Here is a 26,309-nt window from a genome sequence, read left to right as displayed (position 1 = left end):
CGATTAGCTTGCAGCCCGGCAAGCTTCTTGTTTCGGACGGGGGGAGAAGAGAAGCTTGCCGAGCCGCAAGCTAATTGGCCACTTTAGTGGCCGATTTGCTGGCAGCCCGGAGGGGCCGGGAGAGGGAGCCGCGGCCGCCGGCATGGCGGTGGCGCAAACGCGCATACGTGGACTGCTGCGCACGCGGGTTTGCGCCCATACCGGGCACAAACGCACGTGTGCAGCAGTCCGCACATGCGCGTTTGCGCTGGGGCTGCCGCGCGTGCGCGGGGTCCCGGGCCGCCCTCTCCCCTCACTCCGGAGCAGTGGTCCGCGGCAGCCAGAAGGTTGCGGACCACTGACCTAGGATACCCATCTTTGGTTGCTTGTTTTTGGTAATTGTTATTAAAGATTGTGAAGATGAGAACTTTCCGTGGTGTTTAATGTCGATCTCCAGAATACATGATTTCTTTTGTAACCTGCAAGATGTATTGCGCTGCACAGTTTTTTTCCCTTGTTTGCATACATCTGAGGTGTATTTCCACTTTGTCATCTTGCCCCTCTGGAGTTTGGCATCTCTATTCCAATACTGGTCCCCCAATAATTTTTCCAGTTTTGAAACCATCCTTTCTCCATGGTTGGGGGGAGGGGAATCAAAGTTCCTTGACATCAAGTGAAGTGAAAGTCAAGTCTTTTTTTCGCCAGCGTTTCCTTGGCTGCAATTCTAAGACATTCCAATCCTCTCTCTTAGCTCAAGACCTTTGCTTGTCCGCTGATTTCGGCTTTGGCTACTCCGCATCAGATAACGGAAACACATCTAACGCACCCTCTTTATCTCCAAATGAAGCCTGGATAAACCTTGGAGGTCATGTTCCCCTGCTTATCGAAGTCGCTATCTGGTCTTCAAAAGGCCCAACGAGTGTTTGCAGCTGTCTGGCAAGAGATTGCATTTGTTCTACAAGAGTCGTTTTGTAAAAAAGAAAAGAAAAAAGAAAAAAAGAATGAGGACTCCAGCTAGTGAAAGGATTTCCTCCAACGGCATGTTGGCAAAGCCCTGGGAGAATACATAGCTGGAATACAACCTCCCTTCATCCTTAATGTCTCTTCCCTGCAGAATAGAAGAAGAGTTGGTTCTTATATGCCACTTTTCTCTACCCGAAGGAGTCTCAAAGCAGCTTCCAATCATCTTCCCTCTCCTCTCCCCACAACAGATACTCTGTGAGGGAGGTGAGGCTGAGAGAGCCCTGATATTACTGAAGAAGAAGAAGAAGAAGAAGAAGAAGAAGAAGAAGAAGAAGAAGAAGAAGAAGAAGAGTTGGTTCTTAGACACCAATTTTCTCTACCTCAAAGCGGCTTATATTCACCTTCCCTTTCTTCTCTCCACAACATACACCCTTTGAGGGAGGTGAGGCTGAGAGAGCCCTGATATTCCTGCTCGGTCAAAACAGCTTTATCAGTGCCATCTAGCTGGCTGCATGTGGGGGAACAGGGAATCAAACCCAGCTCACCAGATTAGAAGTCCACACTCCTAACCACTACACCAAACTGGGAGGTTCCCCATGAAGTTACTACTACTTTAGAGTAGATATCCAAGTTCTAATTTTTACACCACATTTTTCCAGGCTTCAGGTCCAATGTATTGGGGCGCCAGCTTCAACAGATGTTCTAATCTGAACGTGGTGCTGTTTGAGCATTCAGATATCAGATTTATCGATACGTCCAAACACCAGCAAACAAAGCCCACTTGATTAATTGATTATTAACATACACCGGATAAAACTACAAAACCACCCATGTTGTTTAAATAAAGCTTTCCACTGTCTAATAGCTAAGGAGCAGAATTTTGCAACTGCATTTGAAACGGCCTTTGTCTTTGAATTTTAGAAGGTGCCCCTTTGCATGTTTCAGGTAAGTATCCAAGGGCTTAAAGCAGGCCTTCTCAACGAGGGTGTCATAAAACTCTGGGGTTTCTTGATGGCCCATCAGATGACTATCCAGCCTCTGTTTAAAAATTTCCAAAGATGGAGAATCCACCACCTCCCGAGGAAGCCTGTTCCACTGAGAAACCGCTCTAGCTGTCAGGAACTTCTTCCCGGATGTTTAGATGGAATTTCTTTCAAATTAATTTTATCCTATTGGTTCTGGTCCGAGCCTCCGGGGCAAGAGAAAACAACTCTGCTCCATACTCCATACGGCACCCTTTTAAATACTTGAAGATGGCTGTCAGACCCCCTCTCATTCGTCTCAGTCAGTCTTTCAATATATGTTTTAAATGTGTTAAACATTTATCAGGTGATATGACCGTATATGGTCCTGTTGACCTCCCCTCCTCAAAATGGTTTCTCAATGGTAAAAAAGTTGAGAAAGACTGGCTTAAAGTGAAAAAAAATGTGGGTATTATGGGTTAGTTCCTTTCCATTATAGTAGGCAAGGAAACAAAACACAGGAGGTTGTCTCCTCTACGTCTGCACAGAAGCAGAATCTCAGATGCAGGACGATGCTTCAAAACACTTTGTGTCCCTTACCACAGCAGTCCTTCCCAGGGCCCTGCAGATTAAGCCCGCCTTAATATTGGTGGCAGAGTTTAGCTATGCTCCAGAGAGAGAAAGAGGGAGAGAGCGGAGCACCAAGGTGCTAAAACTGGCTCGGGCAGTCTTCTGACTCCTTCCTTGACAGTCACGGAGTGGATTTCCTCCTTGGATGTTCCCTGTGGCTCCATTCTTGGGGAAAACGGGTGATGAACTTCCGCTTTCCCCACTGAACTACCATCGAAGCCAGACGGATCATCTGCTGTGCTTCCAATCACGTTTCATTTATCCAGCAAGTGCTTCGCAAGTTGATTCCACGTGGCAGGATCCGGAATCTCCTCCACGATGATAAACTGGAAACGGGCGTTCCTAATTGATTAGGAAAGAGAATCGCTCCCTTTTGGAGCGCTGAGCATTATGCATTAAGCTCAGTGCTCCAAAAGGGAGCGGGCATCCAACGGCTTCTGTTTCCTGATCAATTATTAAGTTTTCATGGCACCGTTTTCCCATTACGCTTTCACACTGTTTCCCTCCCTAAAATTACACTCCGGCACGTAGAGTGGCTCTCTGCCCCGACGCTTGGATGGAATGTCCTTTCAAGTGGAAAAACAGGCAGTGAAGGTCCACAGACAAACCTCCCTGGATGTAACTGATATACCAGGGCTGTCAGGTTGAAAGTGAATCAGGCGTTCAGGCTGATTTGGAGAGATCCAATCTCAAATCCCCGTCCAGTTAGGAAGTGTGTGGCATGGTCTTGATGGGGGGGGGGGGGGAGAGATTCTATCCTTTCACTAACACAACTCACCTGGCTCCTTGCTTGTATTTTGCTGCCTTAAAATCATTGGAAGCCTTTACTTCATACTAGGGGCCAAGCCTGTTGCATTCAGGAATACCAGGCAGAGAGCAAGATTTCTAAGATGGAGTCTGGCCTGGCTTGGCTGACCACAGCAGTGTCATCTTGGCTTTAGCTTAAAGTAAAGGTAAAGGTATCCCCTGTGCAAGCACCGGGTCATGTCTGACCCTTGGGGTGATGCCCTCTAGCGTTTTCATGGCAGACTCAATACGGGGTGGTTTGCCAGTGCCTTCCCCAGTCATTACCGTTTACCCCCCAGCAAGCTGGGTACTCATTTTACCGACCTCGGAAGGATGGAAGGCTGAGTCAACCTTGAGCCGGCAGCTGGGATCGAACTCCCAGCCTCATGGGCAGACAGCTTCAGACTGCATGTCTGCTGCCTTACCACCCTGTGCCACAAGAGGCTCCTAGACTATTGTGGGATGCCATTGGTTGTAGAAGACGGTGTACCTGTCAGTGAGGCAGGGGCCCTGCCACATGTAACAATATGGCCAAAACTACTGCCACCAATTATCAAGAGTGGAAACATATTCCACTCCCCCCCCCGAGCCTCCCTCCTATGGCACCCACCATAATTCCGCCCAACCCACTGGGCTATCAGGATGAGTTAATTGAATATATTCCCACGTTTTTCTACTGTTCTATGTTGCTTGCGGTTGTCACTTCATTCATTATTGTTAATCTAAGTTATCTGTATGGTTTCCGTTTTATTGTGAACCGCCCTGAGCCCTCAGGGAGGGCGCTATATAAATATAATAAATAAATAAATATGTAAAAGGCAGACACGTTGAAGAGGGGACCAACTTGTCTACTTCGGCTTTAAGGACAAAGACCAGGGATTGAAAGACAGGAAAGGAGGTTCCACTGAAATATTAGACTGCATTTTCTGAGGGTGAGGGCTCTTTGTAGACAGACTCAGTCAGAGTAGTTCAGCAGTGGAATAGGCTGCCTAAGGAGGTGGTGAGCTCCCCCTCACTGGCAGTCTTCAAGCCAAGGTTGGATGCACACTTTTCTTGGATGCTTTAGGATGCTTAGGGCTGATCCTGCATTGAGCAGGGGGTTGGACTAGATGGCCTGTATGGCCCCTTCCAACTCTATGATTCTATGATTCTTCTTCAGTAATATCAGGGCTCTCTAAGCCTCACCCACCTCACAGGGTGTCTGTTGTGGGGAGAGGAAAGGGAAGGCAACTGTAAGCCACTTGGAGACTCCTGGTAGAGAATCATAGAATCATAGAGCCGGTAGGCAATCCTGTTCCACTGATGAAAAATTCTTCCTAACGTCTGGCCGGAAACTCTTTTTTCTTTCATTTCAGCCCACTGGTTCTGGTCTGACCTTCTGGGGCCACAGAAAGCATCTCCGCTCCGTCCTTGATATGACAGCCCTTCAAATACGGGAAGATGTAGGCCTTCATGCGTTTAACATGAGTCTTGCGCCGCTGCGACGGACCTTCCCAGAACACACACCCGCAGGAGACGCATAGTGGGATGTCAAGGAAAGGAGCACCTCAGCACTTCTGCACAAAAGTCCTTTGAAGCCTTCTCTCTCTCTCTCTCTCTCTCTCTCTCTCTCTCTCTCTCTGTGAATGTGCTGGAGAGAAAAATGCCATACATCATTTCTTTAAAAAAAAGGAAAAGAAAAGAAAAAGAAATATATTCATGCTGAATTTCTGCTCTGCTTCGTCTCCGAGGAATTGTTGGATCCAGCCGCCTTGCAGGATCAGATTAAAACACTATCGCAACCCACAATCTTGTTTCTTGTGCCTACCGTCTTCTAGGTGCCTCCGGGCATTCCACACACGCGTTTGGTAGTCCCACCTGAAGAGCTACGGTAAAAGACATGAGCAGAATTGCTAAGGACCCGTGGCGTGCTTCCTGCCGGAAGAGGATCAGTTGGGAAGACATGGTAGAGCTCTACAAGGGGCGGGGGAGAGATTTATCAAACCACCAACAGGATGGAGAGAGGAGATGAAAACATTTCCCCCATCCTAGTCCCTTTATCCTTCCAGGCTTGCTCAGTTGAATGGATTTCAGGAGGATTTGGAGAAGATGAAAAGAAAGGGATTCTCCACTCCATAAGGTATGAGGAGGGCCGCTGGGTTAGATTCTGGCATCAAAGGGTCTATGAACAATTGTTAACCATGATAGCTTTAATAGAGCCTCCTTCTTCAGAGGCAGGTAAGAAGAAGAAGAAGAAGAAGAGTTGGTTCTTATATGCCGCTTTTCCCTATCCAAATGAGGCTCACAGTGGCTTACAGTCACCTTCCCATTCCTCTCCCCACAACAGACACCCTGTGGGGTAGGTGAGGCTGAGAGAGCCCTGATATCACTGCTCGGTCAGAACAGCTTTATCAGAGCCATGGCCAGCCCAAGGTCACCCATCCGGTTGCATGTGGGGGAGTGCAGAATCGAACCCGGCATGCCAGATTAGAAGTCCGCACTCCTGAGATTAGAAGTAACCAGAAAAAGCAACAAGAGAGAGATTTCCAGAGCCAGTCAAGAAGAAGCCAAGGATTAGGAAAAGTTTATCCGCTGTCTCTTGTTTCCTGTCCGAAATTGGATGTTCTATTGTTGGTCCAGTTTTGAGTAAAGGGATACAAGGATGGGGTTCATCTAGTAAACTCCATCTCACGAAGGAGCCATTTTGGAAGAGCTATGGCGATGTCACTGCGCCTTCTCCCACCCTGCCCTCTCACTCTTTCCTCCCACCTGAACATTTCGAAATTGAACATGATAGCTCTACTTTCTTTCTCCATGCCAGGTGTAATGTTATGTCTTGTAAGATGATTTTAAGCCGCTTTGAGACACATGAGGCCTGCTGGGTGACCTTGGGCCAGTTCCAGTTTCTCTCGGAGCTCTCTCAGCCTCCCCTCCCCCACAGGGTGTGTGTTTTGGGGAGAGGAAAGGGAAGGCAATTGGAAGCCGCTTTGAGACTCCTTCGTGTAGAGAAAAGTGGCATATAAGAACCAACTCTTCTTCTTCTTCTTCTTCTTCTTCTTCTTCTTCTTCTTCTTCTTCTTCTTCTTCTTCTTCTTCTTCTTCTTCTTCTTCTTCTTCTTCTTCTTCAGTAATATCAGGGCTCTCTCGGTCTCACCCACCTCACAGGGTGTCTGTTGTGGGGAGGGGAAAGGGAAGGTGATTGGAAGCCACTTTGAGACTCCTTTGGGAAGAGAAAAGCATCATATAAGAACCAACTCTTCTTCTTCTCCCGTAATATCAGGGCTCTCTCAGCCTCACGTACCTCTCAGGGTGTCTGTTGTGGGGAGAGGAAAGGGAAGGCGATTGGAAGCCGCTTTGAGACTCCTTCGGGTAGAGACAAGCGGCATATAAGAACCAGCTCTTCTTCTTCAGTAATATCAAGGCTTATAGTTCCAGCTTTGGTATTTCCTTGAGCTTTGTAGATGGTTCCTAGAGATGAGAAAGTTCAGAGAAGAGGGGGAACTGATCTGGGTCATGACGCATGTCATTCTTTCATTTCTATTGCTTCTAGATTCTCGGGTGTATCATCGAGTCTGTTCTACAAAGCTGCCTTTTCCACTAGGGAAGCTTATTTCTGTTATCTGGAGATCGGTGATAATTCTGGGAGAACTTCATGTCCCCACCGGGAGGTTTGCAGGCTTAACTGGGCAGAATGGATTGGTTTAATTGGCCTTATAGGACAGTCTTTAGAAGGTTGACGTAGCCAGGTCAGCTTCTTAAATTCAGGTGCTTCCTGGATGTTCAGTAGAGGGAATTTGATAGATCAAATATGTTCCTCACCTTCAGTGGAGTAAAATCAGTGGAGGAGATTTCCTGGAAGAAATTCAGTGGTACAAATTCATACCACTCTTTTCCGAGGGGCAGATTCAGTGGATGAAATTTTCTGGAGAGAATTCGGTGGGGCAAATTCGTGCCACTTCTTTTAGTGGAGCAGATTGAGTGGAGAAAATTTCCTGGAAAAACATTCAGTGGAGCAAATTGGTACCGCTCCTTTTCAGTGGAGCAGATTCAGTGGAGGAAATTTCCTGGAGGTAATTCAGTGGAGCAAGTTTATGATGCTCCTTCAGCAGAGCAGGTTTAGTAGAGGAAATTTCCTAAATGAAAGTTGGCGGTGCAGATTTGTGTGGCCAGGGCACAGAAAAAAAAGCCAAAATAATGCTGTTACAATAGCAGAGTTGAACACCGGACTATAAGCATCCCTCCAGCAGCAGTCAATTTAGTTGGACATCATCCAGGGATTGGGGTGTTGTGCTCCCATAGAAGAGAGTTCAACTTCTTAATGTAATACAAGTGTTGGATGGTGCGTGTTTTCGTTCATTTCTCCTGTTGCAGGAGAATTGGATTTGTTTGAATTAAGGGATTGCCAGCCTCTCAAAGTTGGTAGTGGGGTCAGGAGGGACCTTATACTGGTCCTGGGTTTAGAATTGCTTTGACATGGACAAACTTTCACAGAGGGATTTTGCAGTGGGTGGTCATAGACCGAAGGAGTGTAGTTGGACTGCTTGAAGAAGAAGAAGAAGAAGAAGAAGAAGAAGAAGAAGAAGAAGAAGAAGAAGAAGAAGAAGAAGAAGAGTTGGTTCTTATATGCCGCTTTTCCCTACCCAAAGGAGGCTCAAAGCGGCTTACAGTCACCTTCCCTTTCCTCTCCCCACAACAGACACCCTGTGGGGTGGGTGAGGCTGAGAGAGCCCTGATATTCCTGCTCGGTCAGAACAGTTTTATCAGTGCCGTGGCGAGCCCAAGGTCACCCAGCTGGATGCATGTGGGGGAGTGCAGAATCGAACCTGGCATGCCAGATTAGAAGTCCGCACTCCTAACCACTACACCAAAAGTGCCTCTCACGGGCCATCAATGGTCCATAAGAGAATGGCAAGCACCATAAGGACCCTATTGCAGAATAGCCTGCTATGGCCTGCAGGCTCTATACCCCCATACCCCTGAAGGTATCTGGGCCCCAGTGGGGAGAGCCAGCATGGCATAGTAATTAAAGACTGGCCACCCCTAATCTGGAGAACTGGGTTGGAGTCCCCACTCCTCCTCCACAAGCAGCCAGCTGGGTGACCTTGGGTTAGTCACAGCTCTCTCAGAGCAGTCCTAACAGAGCAGTTCTATTAGAGCTCTCTCAGCCCAACTGACCTCACAGAGCATCTGTTGTGGGGAGAGGATGGAAAAGGTGTTTGTAACCCATTTTGGAACTCCTTCAAGTAGTAAAAAGTGGGGTATAAAAACCCTCTCTCTCTCTGCCCAAGGTCCCCAACTGGCACCTGCCACCCACCTGATTTTCCCACCACCTGGAGGGGCTTTTCTCTCTCTCTGTTCAGGTGCTGCCACCACCTGGTCATTGCAGAAATTGCACACTGTAAAAGCCAAGGATCCCAGCTTCCCCAGTCTACATATTGAACTTTTGTGGTCTAGTAATATTACTACGTAAGATAAGATGAAATACTTGCTCATTCTATATTCAATTTTATACTATCCTATTCCTGGGACCTGGGAACTGAACCTGGGACCTTCCGTGTGCCAAGCAGATGTTATCATGACGAGCTGGGGGGGGGGGTCTTTCACATCACCTACCACCTGATCATTTTAACTGGAGATGCCGGGGATTGAACCTGGGACCTTCTGCATGCCAAGCAGAGGCTCTTCCCATGAGCCACAGCCCCTCGCAGCCCCTCCGTGTGGGTCTCTGGCAAGCATACGATGCTCCATGGTTAGCTGCTTTGCATGGCCTGCAGCGTAGTTGGAACGAGGTCTTGAGCCCACACCAAGCTGCACAGGAGAAAGAGGTTTTTCCCCTCGCCGGCATCACCTTTAAATCAAGCCTTACGCAGGACAAGGAGGACAATGAGGCAGGAGAAGAATTCTTTTTGGATAATGTCGGGACAAGACTCTCCCTACCCAAATAAAAAAGGAAACAGAGATGACATCCATTTTTTACAAGCGCAGAGGGCTTCACTTCCCCATCGTTTACATCCTCGGCTGTCCAAGCCCGTCCATGCATGATTTATGGGTGAATAATAAAGATGTTGGTGAGTCAGAAATCGGGCTCAGATTTCCCAGCAGTGCTGAGACCGAAAGTTAAAAAAAGAATCTGTGCAAAAGGAACGGGGAGGGGGAAGGAAAGAAAATCCACCATCGGCTCTGGAGTTGGTTGCAATGGAAAACATATTAAAATTTAAATGGTTTCATGCCAAAGTGTGTGTGTGTGTGTGTGTGTGTGTGTGTGTGTGTGTGTGTGTTTAAGGGCCTTGTATGAATTATGGAAGATGCCCAGATGCATTTTTGATATTTGGAGTGTGGAGGGAAGAGAAGACAAAAAGGAGTTCTGAAAGGCAGGGTGGAAATGGAGACAGGCGTCAGAGCAGCACAGCTTCAAGGGACTCCCAAGGGTCATCTAGTCCAACCCCCTGCACGAGGCAGGAAAATCACAGCTGCTTCCCCCAGGATGGAGGTGTGACACTTGTCACTCCACTCCAAGATGATGAGGAACCATGACAAAGCAAGCACTTTTTGGGTGCCATCTGTCATCCAGTTCCAAATCCATAGAATTTTAGTAGGATCTAAACCTATCTGTAGTGGTGGTTAAGAACAGTGGACTCTAATCTAGAGAACCGGGTTTGATTCCCCCCCCCTCCTCCTCCACATGCAGCCAGCTGGGTGGCCTTGGGCCAGTCACAGTTCTCTCAAAGCTCTCTCAGGCTCACCTACCCCACAGGGTGTCTGTTGTGGAGAGAGGAAAGGGAAGGCAACTGTAAGCCGCTTTGAGACTCCTTTGGTCTCAGTAAAAAGCAGGGTATAAAACACCAGCTCCTCCTCCTCAGGTTCTGCATGGGTTTTGCTGTCTCTAGTTGTAAAGTCAATATCAAGGCTATATTATATCACTGTATGTATGTCATAAAAACCTGGGGAAAAGGTAAAAAGCAAAAGGGACATACAAGCGAGGAAAGGGAGAATTCAAAAGAAGAAGAAGAATTGGATTTTATAACTTGCTTTTCCCTGCCCGAAGGAGTCTCCAAGTGGCTGGCAATTGCCTTCCCTTCCTCTCCCCATAACAAACACCCTGTGAGAGAGGTGGGGCTGAGAGAGCCCTGATAGGACTGCTCGGTCACCCAGCTGGCTGCATGTGGAGGATCAGGGAATCAAACCTGGCTTGCCAGATTGAGCCAATGCTCTTAAGCACCCCACCATGCTGGGCTCAGACCCCCATTTATGAAGCTTGCTCTCTAAGCCCTATCTGCTTCTTCACAAGCTGTTGCAAAGAGAAAATAGAAATCCATGTATGCCTACCTGAAGGAGGAGCAGGACAAAAAACAGGGAGCCAACACACATACACACACACACACACACACACACACACACACAAAACCCATAGCAGACTGAACTGACCTCCGAATGTCAAACAACAGGTTAGGACAACTGTCCTCAAACCCAGGGTTGGAACATCCAGATGAGCCCCTTTCAGGAGCAACATGCTGGCTGAGGTTGCCTGCGGACTTCACCAGCCTGTGTCTCTGGGACCGCCCTCGAGGTCCAGATGGGACACCCCCCAGCCTGCCCAAAGCCCCCCCTTGTCCCTGAAACAGTCCTGCTATCAAGGTGGAGAAATCACTGTTTTGCCAGCCATCCGACTCGTGTCATCGGCATGTCAAAATACTTTTGTATTCCAAGGGATGTTCCCGATGCCAGAGATGATCCATAATGGGTGATTATTATGCTGCAGCAGGCGCTGAAGCCTTGTACTTCTCTTGATCTCTCTCACTGCATGACCGAGCCTCAGGCGGAGGGGCAAATGCCTCATGCAGGGTAATAATCTGTAAGCAAGACAGTGTGTGGAGTCAGAGAGAGAGAGAGAGAGAAAAAGACTCTGTTGGCATTTTGCTCAGGGAAGACGGAATGTCATTGACGATTCTTTCTGTTCAGCTTGCATCTTGGATATAATCTTTCCCCTCACCCCAAGGGCTTCCTGTTAACCCAGAGGGTGTTACCAGGATTGAAGCAGCACTGCTGAATTTCTATCCGGGTATGCTGCTGCAGTTAGATAAAGGATTTCGGTCCCTTCATTTCTCTGTTTAAATTGGGACGGATCTTCGTGACTCATCGGGCAGACTTTGCAAACTCTTCCAAAGTTTCAGAAGTCTGAATTTCCTGTTCTGGTGTTCTTTGTCCACCGCTCTTGAGTTTTGGATTTTTGGACTCTTGTCCAGACCTCTGTATATGCAGAATGTTCATGAGCGCCTTGATGAAGCCATTGTGCCAAAAGGAATTTTGATGTGCAGATACACCTCTGTGCATGTTGCACAGGGCCAGTGTGGTGGCCTCTAATCTGGGTCTTATCTGCACTGGGCTTTTTATCCTCTATCAGCTTGGATTAAAAGAGCAATCTGCATGGCATCTGATTTCCAGTCTGTTGTTAATCGGGTTTATAAATACACCTGCAACTTCCCGGTTTCACTCTAGAGTGACGCCACCTTTTCCCTGGGATATCTAGAATAGGATATTATCTGTTTCTTCCTCATGCAGACATTTGCCTTTTCATATTCACTTTCCCTTGGTCCTCCCCCACCCCAAATCTCCAGGTATTTCCCAAGTGGGCACAAGGAACCATACAGCTCTCAGCCTGTCCACTGATGCTGCAATTGGAGAGCCACATTCTGTTTTGTCTGTTTGATGGGTCACTTATGCTTTGTTCCAGTCCATCTTTCAGCCAAAGAACAAAAGTCCTCTTGGCACATTAATCAGTCAAGAGCAAAGTCTGCGATCTTTCCTGGTAGCAGGCACCCTTCAGACGTGCCCCATATCTGATGGGACAAGCTCTAAAAAGGGCTTTGTTGTCACAGAATCAGAGAGTTTCCCAGCATCTCCCCTTTTCCATCTGCAAAGCCAGTCTTTGCTCTCTTCTAGGGTGGCCAGCTTCCAGGCAGTGGCTGGAGATCTCCAGGCTACAGAAATCACTTTGCCTGGAGAAAATGGCCACTTTGGAAGGTGGATTCTAGGGCCTTCTGCCCCACTGATGCTCCGCCTTCCACAAACTCCACCTTCCTCAGGCTGCATCCTCCAAATATCTAGTCATTTCCCAAACTGGAATTGGCAACCCTATTCTGTTCCTACTTCCTGTAACGTACAAAAAGAATGAAGAAGAAAGCAAAGAGGAAAAAGAAAACCCTCCATAAATCCCATCCGATTTTTCCTTCCTCCCAAACAGTACCAGAAAATCTTTTTTTGTGGACGTGTGGTTTAGATTTTGGAACGATGCTAACCCAGAGCATTTTAAAATATATTGTTAGAATACAGCTCTTTCATTTAATCCTGGGTGTTTAAAGGCTCTGGTTTTACTGTGGCTTTAAAAAAAAAAAAAGCATTACCCTTGAGATGGGTTAGAAATATAATATAAAAAATAAAATGGGTCCATATTGTAGGGTACAAAAACACACTGCCCTTTTTCTCTCTCCTTGTCCATTTCTCTCCGGAATGACTGGATCGTACAGTGAGTCAAACAAATGTGTTATCCGTCCTTCCTAGCTACCTTTCTGCCATAAGGCTGATAGCAGCGGCTTATCAAGCCACCAAGTCTTGGGGAAATACCAGCTGGCATTAGGAGATGATTTTCACATTGCAGTTCCACTCAGCGGAACTGCCAGGACAATAAAGATCCCCTCCCAGTTGAAATCTTCTGTTGAGGAGTATTTCTAGCCCCCTTCTTCAGATGTTTGAGGATGGTTTAAAATGTTGAGAGATTGAGGACAAGAAGGGATGAGCCAATGTTCAGCTCTTGTGGCCCTTTCTCACATGCCCAGTGTAAGGCTGATCACCACTATGAGGTCAGGAAAGAAATTCCCACCAGTCTGGACTGGCCCAGAAATTGCAGGGGGTCTTTTTTATCTTCTGCTGGTCACACAGTAGGGATCACACTGGTCATGCTTTCTAAACACAAAGAGGTCCACTGACAATTGTTGGGTCTTCTGCTCTGAGGAGTGGGCGGAATAATGGAAGGAAGGTGTAGGAATGTAACCCAATCTTTGTGGTAAAGACCATAGAGACTGGGGCATTCCTAGAGCATCACCTGGCTCTCAACCGGGAACGTCTAGTTAAAAAAACTCAAATTGTGCAGAGTGATGTCACCAAGTTTAGCACCTGCCACAATTCATTGGCTCCCATTGTCAGGAGCCAAAAGGAGATACTCAAGTGAGAGGGTGTCACATAACACATTTTTTCCCCTACTCATTGCCATATGGGAGAGGAGACGCTGAGCAGCTGTAGCCGAGCGTCCGCTGCCGAATGTCTAGCTAGGCTCCGAGCCAACCCGTGGAGGGACCCTCAGCAGTGCCATGAAAGTCACTTAGCCCACGATGCCCTATTTCCCTGCTTCTCTCCAACCAAACCACCCAATGTTCATGCTACAAAGTAAACAGTGCCTTCAGGGCACCTAGAAAGAGGCAGCAGAGAATTCACAGACGCTGCCAGACTGACAAGGGTAAAATTCACAACGAGGCCCTCTCCAATGAGTTGTGGCTTTCTTCCTGTTATCCTTTCCCCCTTCACCATTTCTCCCTCTCTTTCTTCCCTTTCCCCCCCTCTTTTTTGGGGGGTGTCTCTCTGGGGTGGGTGGGAATCTGTGTTCCTCTGTGCCTGTGCTTGTTCGGAGGCAAAAAGGGGTTAACATATCTGGGAAAAAGAAGAAAAAGATGGATTCTTCCCAGCTTCTCTCGATCTTTCCTGCTGATGGTAATTATCCGGAGGTTGGCAGCCGGCCCAGAAACCTGCAGCTCTGTACTCCCGCAGCTTCGGGCCTCACTCCACAAATCCAGGCTTCCTGAGGGGATCACTTGGTGCGGTGCCCGGGAAACGACAAACAGGAAAGGTCACACGTACTCCAAAAAGATATACCGCTCGGCGAATGTAATTGACATTGCGCGGTGGCTTCCCCCCTGCTTCCCGTCTCCTCCTTCCCTTCCCTTCCCGCTAACATCTCTGTAGCGAGCAGAGGACTTTCCAACATGTAACAGATGTGGCACAAGAGCCACACAACAGGCCTTAAAAATAAATCATATTTTTCAGGGAGGGAGGGGGGAAATCGCACAGCTCACTCTTATCCCTACAGGAAATAATTTCACACTCGGATAATATACTTAGTATCTTAGCGCAAGGCTAATTTGTTATTGCTGCAGTCCTGGCTTATGTATATCGGTTGGGGTTTCTCTCTTCCCTGCTCGCTCCCACCCTTTAAATCAAGGAGCATTCTGCAAAAAAAAAATTCAAAGAAAAGAAACTCCCTCCGTTGTCATGCATCAGTTTCATGTGTCACTTATGCATGCCCGTTACAATTCCATGTTGCAGGCAAGCATCTGGCCCACTGCTCTGGAAATGGTCCAGACTTCTTTGCTGACTGAGAATTGTCTGCAGCCCACGGGCATTTCCCTTTAGCTCTACAAAGAAAGGTATGGAAATCCTAGAAGGTGTTCCACAACTGACTGGTCGATAAGAGTGAAAGAACCAAGAGGGTGAAAAGGATCTCTTTGGAATTTGAGAGCAAGGCGCCGTTCTTGTTTCTCTGGGCCGCCATTTTGAGCCGAGCTATTAAAAGCCTCGGTTGGGTTGCTTTGCTTTGCTTCCCTCCCTGCCAGCTACCGGCGAATTAGCAAACTGGGAGACAAAGCGAAAATCCTGAAAGCAAATTGAGAGTCGGGGAATGGGGACGGCATGTGATGTGTTCCAGCGCTAATGGCTCCTCAGCCTCATTGGTCAAATTTTTTGGAAATGTCATTGGCAGATTGTATTGCTGGGGTGGGAGAATATCTCCCGTGATAATATGCTGGGGCTGGCGAGGCAACCTGGCTTGCTGCAATGACATTTTGCATTGTTGTTGTTGTTGTTTTTTTAAAGAAACAACACCAGTTTTTTTTGTTCCAGGGATTCTTTAATCGCTCCAATGCAATGAATAATGAATATGTGATTTGCAAATCCCTCAGGTTTTGGTTTTTTGTTTTCAAGGTTAAGGAGAACATGCCTGGAAACACAACGGTGGCAATTTTAGGACCGAAATGAAGAAACCACGCTAGGAAGAGGGTCTCTTCGGATGCTCTTTTTGCTTGGAGCTCCCCCTAAGAACACTGAAATGGTACGACCCCACCCTTCCTTCAAATCTACCCTTTCTAATGAAGTCCACGGGGTTAACTCCTTAATCTCCACCCAAAACTGATGAGAGTTTTGGCTCACATCTTGTCCTCTCCCCCCCCCCCCCGTGTTGTCTCTTCCAGGACCAAAAGTTCAGGTTTTAATTGGGATCCTTTTTTCTATAATACTATTTTACAAAATGTCACTTGTATTCCTGGTGCGACATACATGGGACCCAGTGTGGTGTAGCTGTTAAAGTGCCAGACTAGAATCTGGGTAAACCCAGGTTCAAATTGTCACTCTGTCATGGAAAATTGCAGGGCAACCATGGACTAGCCTACCTTTCAGGGTTGTTGTGAGGATAAAATGGAAGAGAGGAGAATGATATAAGCTGCTTTGGGTCCCCACAAATAAATATGCATCAGCAGTGATGATAATGGGGAAGCCATTCCAAAATCAGGGTCAACAAACCCTAAGTAAAAGAGAGAAAGGGAGTATAGAGTCTGGAAAACCTGGCATCTTTTGGGTCAGGGACTTTGGGGGGGGGACATAAATGGATGGAAATGTTAATTACTTCTGGGGAAAACCCAGATGTGATACCATGCCACTCTAGGAGTCATCAGAGCCTCTATGGTTTTAATGTATGTTTTCCAGCATTTCCAAGATTGGCATGACATCACTTTAGGTTTTGCCTGGAAGAAGTTCCTGACAATGAGAGTGGTTCCTCAGTGGAACAGGTTTCTTCAGGAGATGGTGGGTTATCCTGCTTTGGAAGTTTTTAAACCTGGAGGTCCCTTCCAACTCAATGATTGTATAATGCTGCTGTAACAGGAGTGATTTCTTTTCCCTCTCCCATTAGTTGGCAGAGTACAGACAATGACAGCTGGGGACAGAAAACGTCCTATCCCCAGTGGGAAAATGATAATCTTAGGAGGGATCAGGGAAGCCAACAGGCCCAGGTGTTTTCCAGAATGGAGACATATTGCCCTGCCGGAAGACGTATTGTAATGTGTGACTGTTTTCAGTTTTATGGGGCATGCCCCTCCAAACCCGCAAACAGGACGAGAAACGCAGACACCTTGGAAGAAAGGCGATGCCAAACATTTAAAACTGCAGGGCCGAGCTGGGGAAGAGAGAATGTTACCTAACAAAATTACATGATTACACCGTTGCATAAGAAGATGAGAGAAGCCATGTTGGATCAGGCCAGTGGCCCATCCAGTCTAACACTCTTGGTCACACAGTAGCCAAAGCTCAGGGGTCATCTGGAGGTCCACCAGCTGGGCCAGAACCCTAGAAGTCCCCCCCACTACTCTCCCCAAGAACCAAGAATACAGAGCATCCTTACACCTGAAAAAATCACTCCATCTACCTTGTGACCAATGTCCTAATGAGGACCACAGGTTGACTACCCCTGCTCTATAGCTTTGTCCAACCCCCTCCTAAAGCTTTCTGTACTTATAGCTACCACTACTTCCTGCAGCAGTGAATTCCACTGGTTATCTTTTGGGTGAAGAAGGACTTACTTCCGTCTGTTCTAAACCTACTGCTCATTAATTTCACAAGTTCTTGTGTAGTGAGAAAGGGAGGAAAGGACTTCTTTCTCTGACTTCTCTGTCCCATGCGTCATTTGGTCAGCCTTCACTTGTGATTGAGCAGGGGGTTGGACTAGATGGCCTGTATGGCCCCTTCCAACTCTATGATTCTATGAGTCTATGATTCTATGATTTCTCCCAGCAAAAGAGCCCCCAGCTTCTTCTTTCCACTCGCTCTCCCAGGGAAGTTGCTGCATTTCTTTAGCTTTCCAAAATTTGCAGCCCAACACAAACATAGCGGTTAGTTGCTCCATCGCGTTTCCTTAGAGCTTGCTCGTGTCCGCCTGCTCCAAGTCCCCCCCCCCTTGCAAAATTTCATGGAAATAAATGTCAGGCTCAAAGAGGCGGTCGCTCTCGCGCTGCACCACTGACTCCTGTGTAGAGACTGTGAAGATCAAATGGGCAATTTAATTAGGGCCGAGCTTGGCTGGTGGGGCAACAGCGCCTTCCAAAAAACACACAGCCGAGAAAGCTCTTCCCAACACCTGCAGCTTGAGATCCGTCTAGCCAGACACCGCAGGAATTGAAACTGGGACATGTAAAGCAGCCAATATTATCTAGTGCAATCTGACCAGGGTCTTGGAGGACCGAGTTAAAACTCTCGTTCTGCCAGTGGAACTCTGTCTCTTTCCACAATATGAGACATACCTTGTTTTGGGTCTCCTTTGGATGGTACAAGTCGACTTTCACCATTCCACATCTGGGTTTTCTTCCCCTCGTTTCCCAGGTGGAAATTCACCATATGCTTCCGGCATTTGAATTCGGCTCCCATCATGATTTGCCCCCTTCCCCTTTTCCAAAAATGTGTATTTTGCAAAACGGTCCCTGCTTGTACCTTTGTTTCCCCTGAGCTCTTTAATCTCACCATTCTGCGACCTTGATTGCCTTCTAATTTGGAGAGCCGGGTTTTTTTCCTTGCTCCTCCACATACAGCCAGCTGGGTGACCTTGGGCTAGTGACAGTCCTATTGGAGCTGTTATAACAGAGCAGTTCTGTCTGAGCTCTTCCAATCCCACCTACCTCACAGTGTGTCTGTTGCGGGGAGAGGAAGGGAAGGCGATGGTAACCTGCTTTGAGACTCCTTCGAGTAGTGAAAAGCGGGGTATAAAACCAACTCTCCTCCTTCTCCTCCTTCTGGTTGCTCAGAACATAGCCACATTTCCCAATTCCCACTGCTTCACTGCTTCTGATTAGCAAGAAAAAAACCAAGGGCACCCCGGACAAGGTAATTAATTGCTTCGTTTCCAAAAAGAGGCATACAGTGCATCAAATTGATTTGGAAGCTCACCTCCCTCCCTTCTGTTATCTAGTCCACGGGTAGTCAACCTGTGGTCCTCCAGATGTTCATGGACTACAATTCCCATGAGCCCCTGCCAGCAAACGCTGGCAGGGGCTCGTGGGGATTGTAGTCCATGAGCATCTGGAGGACCACAGGTTGACTACCCCTGATCTAGTCCTTCCCCTTACAATACTCACAGTTCTGCAGGGCGTGAAAGATGGCATTCTTCTGCCAGGCCTACAGTTGAGGTCATGGCGGGTTTAACGCCGTACAGGCCTCTCTTTCCTCTGCAGGCCAGATGAAGGATGGCTGAGGGAGGGGGAGGGCTTTGTTAGTCACTGATAATTAACTAGAATTTTAGTATTTTGATGCTGTTTTAATGGTTTTACTGATTATTTTATCCTATTGTTGTGAACCGCCCCGAGCCCATTTGTGGAGAGACACGATATACACATTTAATAAATACTAATAAGAAGAAATATTTAGTTAATTAATTGGGGAACATATAGTCAAGCCATCTCATTGTGAACTTCAGAATCCTAGAGAAGGGAAGGAGCCACACAGGCCACCTAGTCCCAACCCTGCTCAATGCAGGATCAGCCTCAAGCATCCAGGACAAGTATTTCTCCAGCCACTGCTTGAAGACGGCCAGTGAGGGGGAGCTCCCGCCTCCTTAGGTAGCCCATTCCACTGCTGAACTAGACCCATAGAATCCTAAAGTTGAATTCAGGTCATCTAGTCCAACCCCCTACTCAATGGCATGTATCTATAGAATCCTAGAATTGGAAGGGACTATTCAGGCCATCCAGAAATGTGATACACCAGCCAGGTGTGGACACAAGGTTAGATGAGTCTAGAGAACTGGCCGTATAGACCGAACTTAGTCAATAGAAGGCCATCAGAAGACTGTAAGGGCCACTGGAATTTAAAAAAAGAAAAAGAAATTGTGGATAAATAAATGTATACCTTTGATCTATCTCATTGCAGCAGCTGTTGCAAAATAACAAATAATCGATGATAATAGTAACAGTTTTCATGAAGAAAACGCTAGGAAGAGACATTATTGATAATACAAAGACGAAAAGCGTTATATGAATATACTTTTATTTTTGTTTAGAATGTTCATCAAAAAAAATCCACTTTTTCTTCTTTCTATACTTTGTATTCTATAAATCAAAAATAAAAAAAATATTTAGAAAAAACTGTGATACTTGTAGCAAAATGGCTTTTAAGAAAACAGCGGGACACACACAGAGATAACAAATACAGAATTGTGGTCATGGGAATCCTCAGACTCAGAATCACACGGAATTGGAGGAGACCTCAGAGGTCCATCTAATCCAGCCACCCAAATTTCCACGGATTTTTAAAAACACCCTCCTGACAGGTGCTCATCCAAACTGTTCCTAAAAATTTCCAATGGAGGAGACTCTGCCACCCTCCAACGCAACATATTCCATCTATGAACAGCCCTCACCGGCAGGAAATGCTTTCTAATATTTAAGCAGAAACTCCTTTCCCATCATTGGAACCCATTGCTCATAGTCCTTGGTGTATTATGCAGCACAGAAAACTCGCAAAAAGACTGCCAAAAAAGACATCTTATTTTTTAAATTGTGTATTTAAAAAATAAGACATCTTAGTTTTTAAATTTTTAATTCTTAACATGGCACTATATTTGCACCACAAAACCCATAATATTATTTTTGTTTTTGCATTGCAAACGCTGCCCGCAGTTTTGACAGCATTATATCAGCGAAGCTTCTGAAACTAGCTTGGTGATGACTTTTCTTGAGTGACAACACTGAGGACGGTCTTTTTATGATGCATAAATGTGAGCATGTTTTTGGTCTCCTCCCCTTTTCTGCTCACAATCCCTTGTCTACCAATGGAGGCTCAAGTGCCTGTTGCAGATACTCTGCCTTTGTCAGAGATCATGTGAGCATGCCATTTGCCCTGGCAACCAAGCCAACTGTATAACTATGTAAAGGGGTAGGAATTACCCTGTGGTGTGCATGGCATTTCCTCCACAGCCTTCTGTGAACGCTCCTGAGACTACAAAGCTCTAGCTCTGATCAGTGACCATGGGGAGGGGGGGGGGGTTGAAAGTTTAAAAGGCTGTTGAAGTAAAGGGATCCGAAATGCCGGATCCAGCAGGAGGATGAGGAAGCAGAGCTGCTTCAGGCAATGGGCAGAGGCTCCTGTTTTGGGCTCACCAGTGATTTAAAAAAAACTTCATGGGGAAAGGTATGTTATGGTGGTTGCTTTAGTTTGCATGGGAGCCTGCGGTCTGCTCTGGTCCATCCTGCCCTCTGTCTACGAGGAACAGTATACCTCAAAGGGGGAAAGATGGTAGTTTTGGCATTCAGAAGTCTGTGTATTCCCACGGACAAGTCTGCATGTCCATAAACTACAATTCCCATAAGGCCCCAACAGCAGCATGTGCCACAGTGGCAGTCAGGTGACTTTGCAGCACAATGGAGGAAGTTCCCCCTCCCAGTTACAGCCAGAATGGTTCAGAATGCATAATTGCTCAACAAACAAACAAACCACAGCGCAGAATCAGGGCACGTGCAAAAACAGGAATGTTTTTAAAACGTTTTTTAAAAGGACGATTTAAAAGGGTCAGCGAATTAATTGCGGAGGAAAGCAATGCATGCATAATAGGCCCTTGTCTCTTAAATTTCAGGAGACAAGTTGGCTCCCTCTTCAACATGTCTCCTTTTACGCGGAGCTTTCGGCATTCTGCAAGGCCTGAAAAACAGAGCTCTTCCACCAGGTCTATAGTCGAGGCTGGCACAACAAGAAAGATCTGTTTGGCCCCACTCCAGGATAGTGTGTGTATGGCAGCTATGGTTTCATCTGCCCCCTCTTCCCACCTCCCTTATGAGTTCGTATTGGGAAAAGAGATAGGGTTTTGCATTTTTTTTCCCTTCCATTCTTCTCTTTTATATTATGTTCATTGGACTGTGATGTTTTTATGTCTGGGCTTTTAATGGGCTTTATGGGGTTTTATTCAGTGATTTAACCCACCATGAGCCACTAGGAATGGCAGGCAATAAATCAAAGTATACTACTACTACTACTACTACTACTACTAATACTACTACTAATAATAATAATAGAAGAAGAAGAAGAGTTGGTTCTTATATGCCGCTTTTCCCTACCCGAAGGAGGCTCAAAGCGGCTTACAGTTGCCTTCCCTTGATATCACTGCCCGGTCAGAACAGTTTTATCAGTGCCATGGCGAGCCCATGGTCACCCAGCTGGTTGCATGTGGGCGAGCGCAGAATTGAACCCAGCATGCCAGATTCGAAGTCCGCACTCCTAACCACTACACCAAACTGGCTCTCATAATAGTATAATCAAGCATAGAAGTACCCCCTCGCGGATGCAATTTATTCAGCCCAGATAGAGTTTTACCACTTTGGTGAGACGGAGGTTTGAATAACACTGCTTCTTCACGCCGTTCAGAAACAAGACCACCGGTTATGCAACGGCTGGATAGTCTATCGTGTTCTTAGCAATAAAGTTGTTTTTTTCTGTTCGGTATCCCTTTTGGCCTGATCTCATCTCCAAGAGAATTTGACAGTTCTCATCTGAGCCAGAAACAACATCATTATGAGGAATGGAAGTAAGCTCTGCATTCAATGTGCCGAATCCATAAAGATCTCTCTCTGTCTCTCTCTCTGTCTCTGTTTCAATCTCTCTCTCTCTCTCTTTCTCTCTCTGCCGTGTACTGATCCAACTCTTTGTCCCTCAGGGTCAGTATTGTCTGCTCAAATGGCAAGCAGCTCTCCACAGTTCCTCATATTACAAGCTGTCTCGTCCTTTTTTAGCTGGCAGTACTGGGGATTGAACCGGGGACCTTCTGCATCCTAAGCACATGCTCTTCCACCGTGTCACAGCCCCTTCCCAAACATCTATGCACAGCCATGCTAGCCAAATATCTACCTTTGCCACCAAGCCATGGACTTCCCAGCTTCCTTTGCTATATTTCGTTTTTCCATGTAGCAATAAATGTCTGCAGCAATTTCCTCTAGTCCAGGGCTGGCCAAACTGTGGCTCTGCAGAAGCCCATGGACTACAGTTCCCTGGAGCCCCTGCCAGCAGCATGGGAACTGTAGTCCATGGACATCTGGACAACAAAAGTTTGGCCACCCCTGATCTAGGCGTTCCCGCAGACAATTGTTTGGGTTTGTGGACTGTAAGCTAAATATGAGCAGACTGGATGATATGGTGATAAAGAAGGCAAATGCAGTCTTGGGCTGTATCCAGTCTTGGACCAGGTCCAATGGGATGAAATTAATTCAAAAGAGATTCCGTCTAAACATCCGGAAGAAGTTCCTGACAGTCAGAGCGGTTTCTCAGGGTAACAGGCTTCCTCAGGAGGTGGAAATTTTTAAACAGAGAGGCTGATTCTGTGAAGATTCAGGGGGGTGGCAGGTTACAGTGGATGAGCAATAGGGTTGTAAGTGTCCTGCTTAATGCAGGGGGTTGGACTAGATGACCCAGGAAGTCCCTTCCAACTCTATTCTATGATTCAATAGAAGCATCATATCCAAGTGGCTTACATTCGCCTTCCCTTTCCTCTCCCCACAACAGACACCCTGAGAGGTGGGTGAGGCTAATGGAGTCCTGATATTACTGAAGAAGAAGAAGAGTTGGTTCTTAGATACCGCTTTTCTCTACCTGAAGTTGCCTTCCCTTTTCTCTCTGCACAACAGCTCCCCTGTGAGGTGGGTGAGGCTGAGAGAGCCCTGATACTACTGCTCTTAGAATAGCTTTATCAGGGCTGTGACAAGCCCAATGTCACCCAGCTGGTTGCATGTGGGGGGAGCGTGGAATCAAACCCGGCTTGCCAGATTAGAAGTACACCTTCCTAACCACTATATCAAGCTGGCTCTCTAAACCAGGGGTAGTCAACCTGTGGTCCTCCAGATGTTCACGGACTACAATTCCCATGAGCCCCTGCCAGCAAACGCTGGCATGGGCTCATGGGAATTGTAGTCCACGAACATCTGGAGGACCACAGGTTGACTACCCCTGCTCTAAACCACTCTGTCTAACAGCACAGCTTCTTAACAACACCAAGTCATGCAGAGGGGCTGTGACTGAAGAACTGGGAAAACAACACAAACCAACCAAAGACTGTTTGAGGTTATAAAATATATCCCTTATATAAACCAACTCATTTTGACAGCACAGGTGCTTAATAAAACAGAATACTGCATGAGGGCTAGAGCTGAAGAGTTGTTGTTTAAGGGAACTAATTATTCAAGGTAGAAAAATGGATCCTTCTGAAAGTCATCTCCTGACTACCACATCACACCAGGCTCCTTGCAGTTGACCTATGTAGTGGTGGGTAAGACCTACTGATCTTCTTAGTAAAAATTCAGCTGCCTGTCAACTAACCTTGTAATCATTAGAACTTTGCAATGAGGTGGGGAGGTCTTGGGTTGAAATCTGTGCTCAATCGTGATGGTCATCGTATGGACAGTCTTTTTCAGCCATATCTACCTCTCAGGGATGTTGTCAATAAAATCCTCCTTAGAACCTCCTGGCCGCCCCATAGAGGATACAAGGAAAGGGAGAACAAAGGTGATTTACCATTGTCTGTAACTCGTCTTCCATGGTGGTCTCCCATCCAGGTACCCACCAGGGCCTCCCCCTGCTTAGCTTCTGAGATCTGTTGAGATTAAGTCAAGAAGGACATAGATAAAATTGAAAGGGTACAGAGGAGAGTGACGAAAATGATCTGGGGCCAAGCCCTATGAAGATAGGTTGAGGGACTTGGGAATGTTCAGCCTGGAGAAAAGGAGGTTGAGAGGGGACATGATAGCCGTCTTTAAGTATTTGAAAGGTTGTCACTTGGAGGAGGGCAGGATGCTGTTTCTGCTGGCTGCAGAGGAGAGGACACGCAGTAATGGGTTTAAACTTCAAGTACAATGATATAGGCTAGATATCAGGAAAAAGTTCTTCACAGTCAGAGTAGTTCAGCAGTGGAATAGGCTGCCTAAGGAGGTGGTGAGCTCCCCCTCACTGGCAGTCTTCAAGCAAAGGTTGGATACACACTTTTCTTGGATGCTTTAGGATGCTTAGGGCTGATCCTGCATTGAGCAGGTGGTTGGACTAGATGGCCTGTATGGCCCCTTCCAACTCTATCATTCTATGATTCTATGATTCTAAGCCAGCCTCAGCTATCCAGGCCAGAGCAAAAATGGACAAATCGACACAAAAAATGAAGAACCGACAGACAAGAAATCACCTGAGCACAAAGTGGCAAAACCTAGTCTGGAGACCTGTGAACGATACAAGTTGACCAAACTCTTCCACAGTGTGAAAGCCGAAAGCCGAAATGATTTGCAGGCAGGGGGAATTCACCTTCTGTCAGAACACAGCTAACCTCCCCCTCAGCCAACGGGAAGAGAACCACCTTGACAGTCATATAACCTCTATGGGCACTGCTCCTCTTCCCTCCCTTCCGTCACCACCATTTCGATTGATTAAGAGGTCATCTGAAGAGAGCTGGCATGGCAAGTGGGCCCGTGATATATGGCCGTGAGCGCAGTCTTCCAGGAAAGACTTTCTAAACAGCTCAGAGGACAAATCAATTCAGAAATTAATTCTGGCCCAGACCAGAGAGAGAGGGAGAGAGAGAGACAGAGACAGAGACAGAGACGAAGGTCTTTCCGAGTGCTTTTAAATGTTTTCAAGAAGGTATAACGGGAAGTATGATTGACAAAAACCCACCGTAGCTCAGCGACGTGTGAGAGGATGGTGGGATGCGTTTGTATCGAGCGCAAGTGTAAATGTGTATCCGTGGCACACCCATCTGCCTTGCTTGACAGGCAAAGCGCATTTCCCCCTGAGCTGTCTTGAGTTCGTGCTCCTCGCATTCCACACCTCTGCAAAGCTGTTTGTTTCTAATGTATTTGGTTTTCAAGTGTGTGCCAGAGATATTTTAAGTGTCCACCTACAAACGGAAAACATTAATCCAGCAAACGTATTTGCAGATATGGGTGTTGTGTAGATAATTCATTGGTCTTCTATGCTTTGGAATTTTGCAAGGATCTTCATGCTATCACAGACACAGAGAAGTTTACAATATGCACCACTAATCAGGGCTGGTCCCACAAACCACAGTGTGGTATTTTTTGTTGCTGGGAGAATTGGATAAAGACCTCAGCACTGCCTTTGCAAATGGTAGGAGATTATGAGGGAGGGGGCATTTTGCCAAGGAAGTGATGTCATTTCCAGGTGACGCTCTAGGAATTTCCCCTAATCTCTATGGTAATAAGTATGGGGACTAGGGAAAACTCCTAGAGTGTCACTGTGGAGGCCATTTTTTTCACCTGCTCCTTGGTTCCTTAAGGGCAGGAGGTTGGGCTGGAGCAGGGGTAGTCAAACTGTGGCCCTCCAGATGTCCATGGACTACAATTCCCAGAAGCCCCTGCCAGCGAACGCTGGCAGGGGCTCCTGGGAATTGTAGTCCATGGACATCTGGAGGGCCGCAGTTTGACTACCCCTGGGCTGGAGGCAAGGAATTTGACACCAGGCCGAGGCAGTTGGGAAGCCTAGAGGTTGTCCTGCCCTCAAGTATCAGATAAGATGAAAGTTCCTTGACAATCAAAGCGGGAGTCAATGACTGTGTGCTCACCCCAGATGCTACCTTCTCCAGGCTGTACCTCCAAATATTTGTGGATATTATTATTATTATTATTATTATTAATAATAGGTGTGCCAGGATAGGAGCTTCTTGTTATTTATTTTGAAGTTTTTAGGCCGTCCCTCTTCGAAAATGGTCTTGGGGTGGCTTTCATCAGGGTATAAAACCTGTGTAATACAGATTTAAATAAAATGACTTTTACCTTAAAACAATATTAAATTCTTGCTGCAAACGCTCCATCCCGTAAGCCCCTAATGAGCCAGGTGTGCCAAGTTTAAGATCTACCCAGATGTGGAGTAGGCAGAGGCCCATTTAGA

The 26,309-nt window shown here is 46.8% G+C and overlaps 1 long non-coding RNA gene across 1 annotated transcript in view; it reads right to left on the bottom strand.

The window, feature by feature from the left end:
* The window catches only part of LOC143842060 (uncharacterized), a 50,946-nt gene extending 25,738 nt beyond the window's left edge, over nt 1–25,208 (bottom strand). Inside the window, exons 1-2 of the long non-coding RNA XR_013232976.1 lie at nt 25,077–25,208; nt 23,934–24,012 (exon numbers count right to left, since the gene is read on the bottom strand). This is a non-coding gene — a long non-coding RNA (uncharacterized LOC143842060). The remainder of the gene's footprint in view (nt 1–23,933; nt 24,013–25,076) is intronic.
* Nucleotides 25,209–26,309: the final 1,101 nt, after the last annotated feature.

The sequence above is a fragment of the Paroedura picta genome, chromosome 7 (genome assembly GCF_049243985.1).
Source record: "Paroedura picta isolate Pp20150507F chromosome 7, Ppicta_v3.0, whole genome shotgun sequence".
NCBI classification, from domain to species: domain Eukaryota; kingdom Metazoa; phylum Chordata; class Lepidosauria; order Squamata; family Gekkonidae; genus Paroedura; species Paroedura picta.
This window is presented reverse-complemented; position numbering and strand designations above follow the sequence as displayed.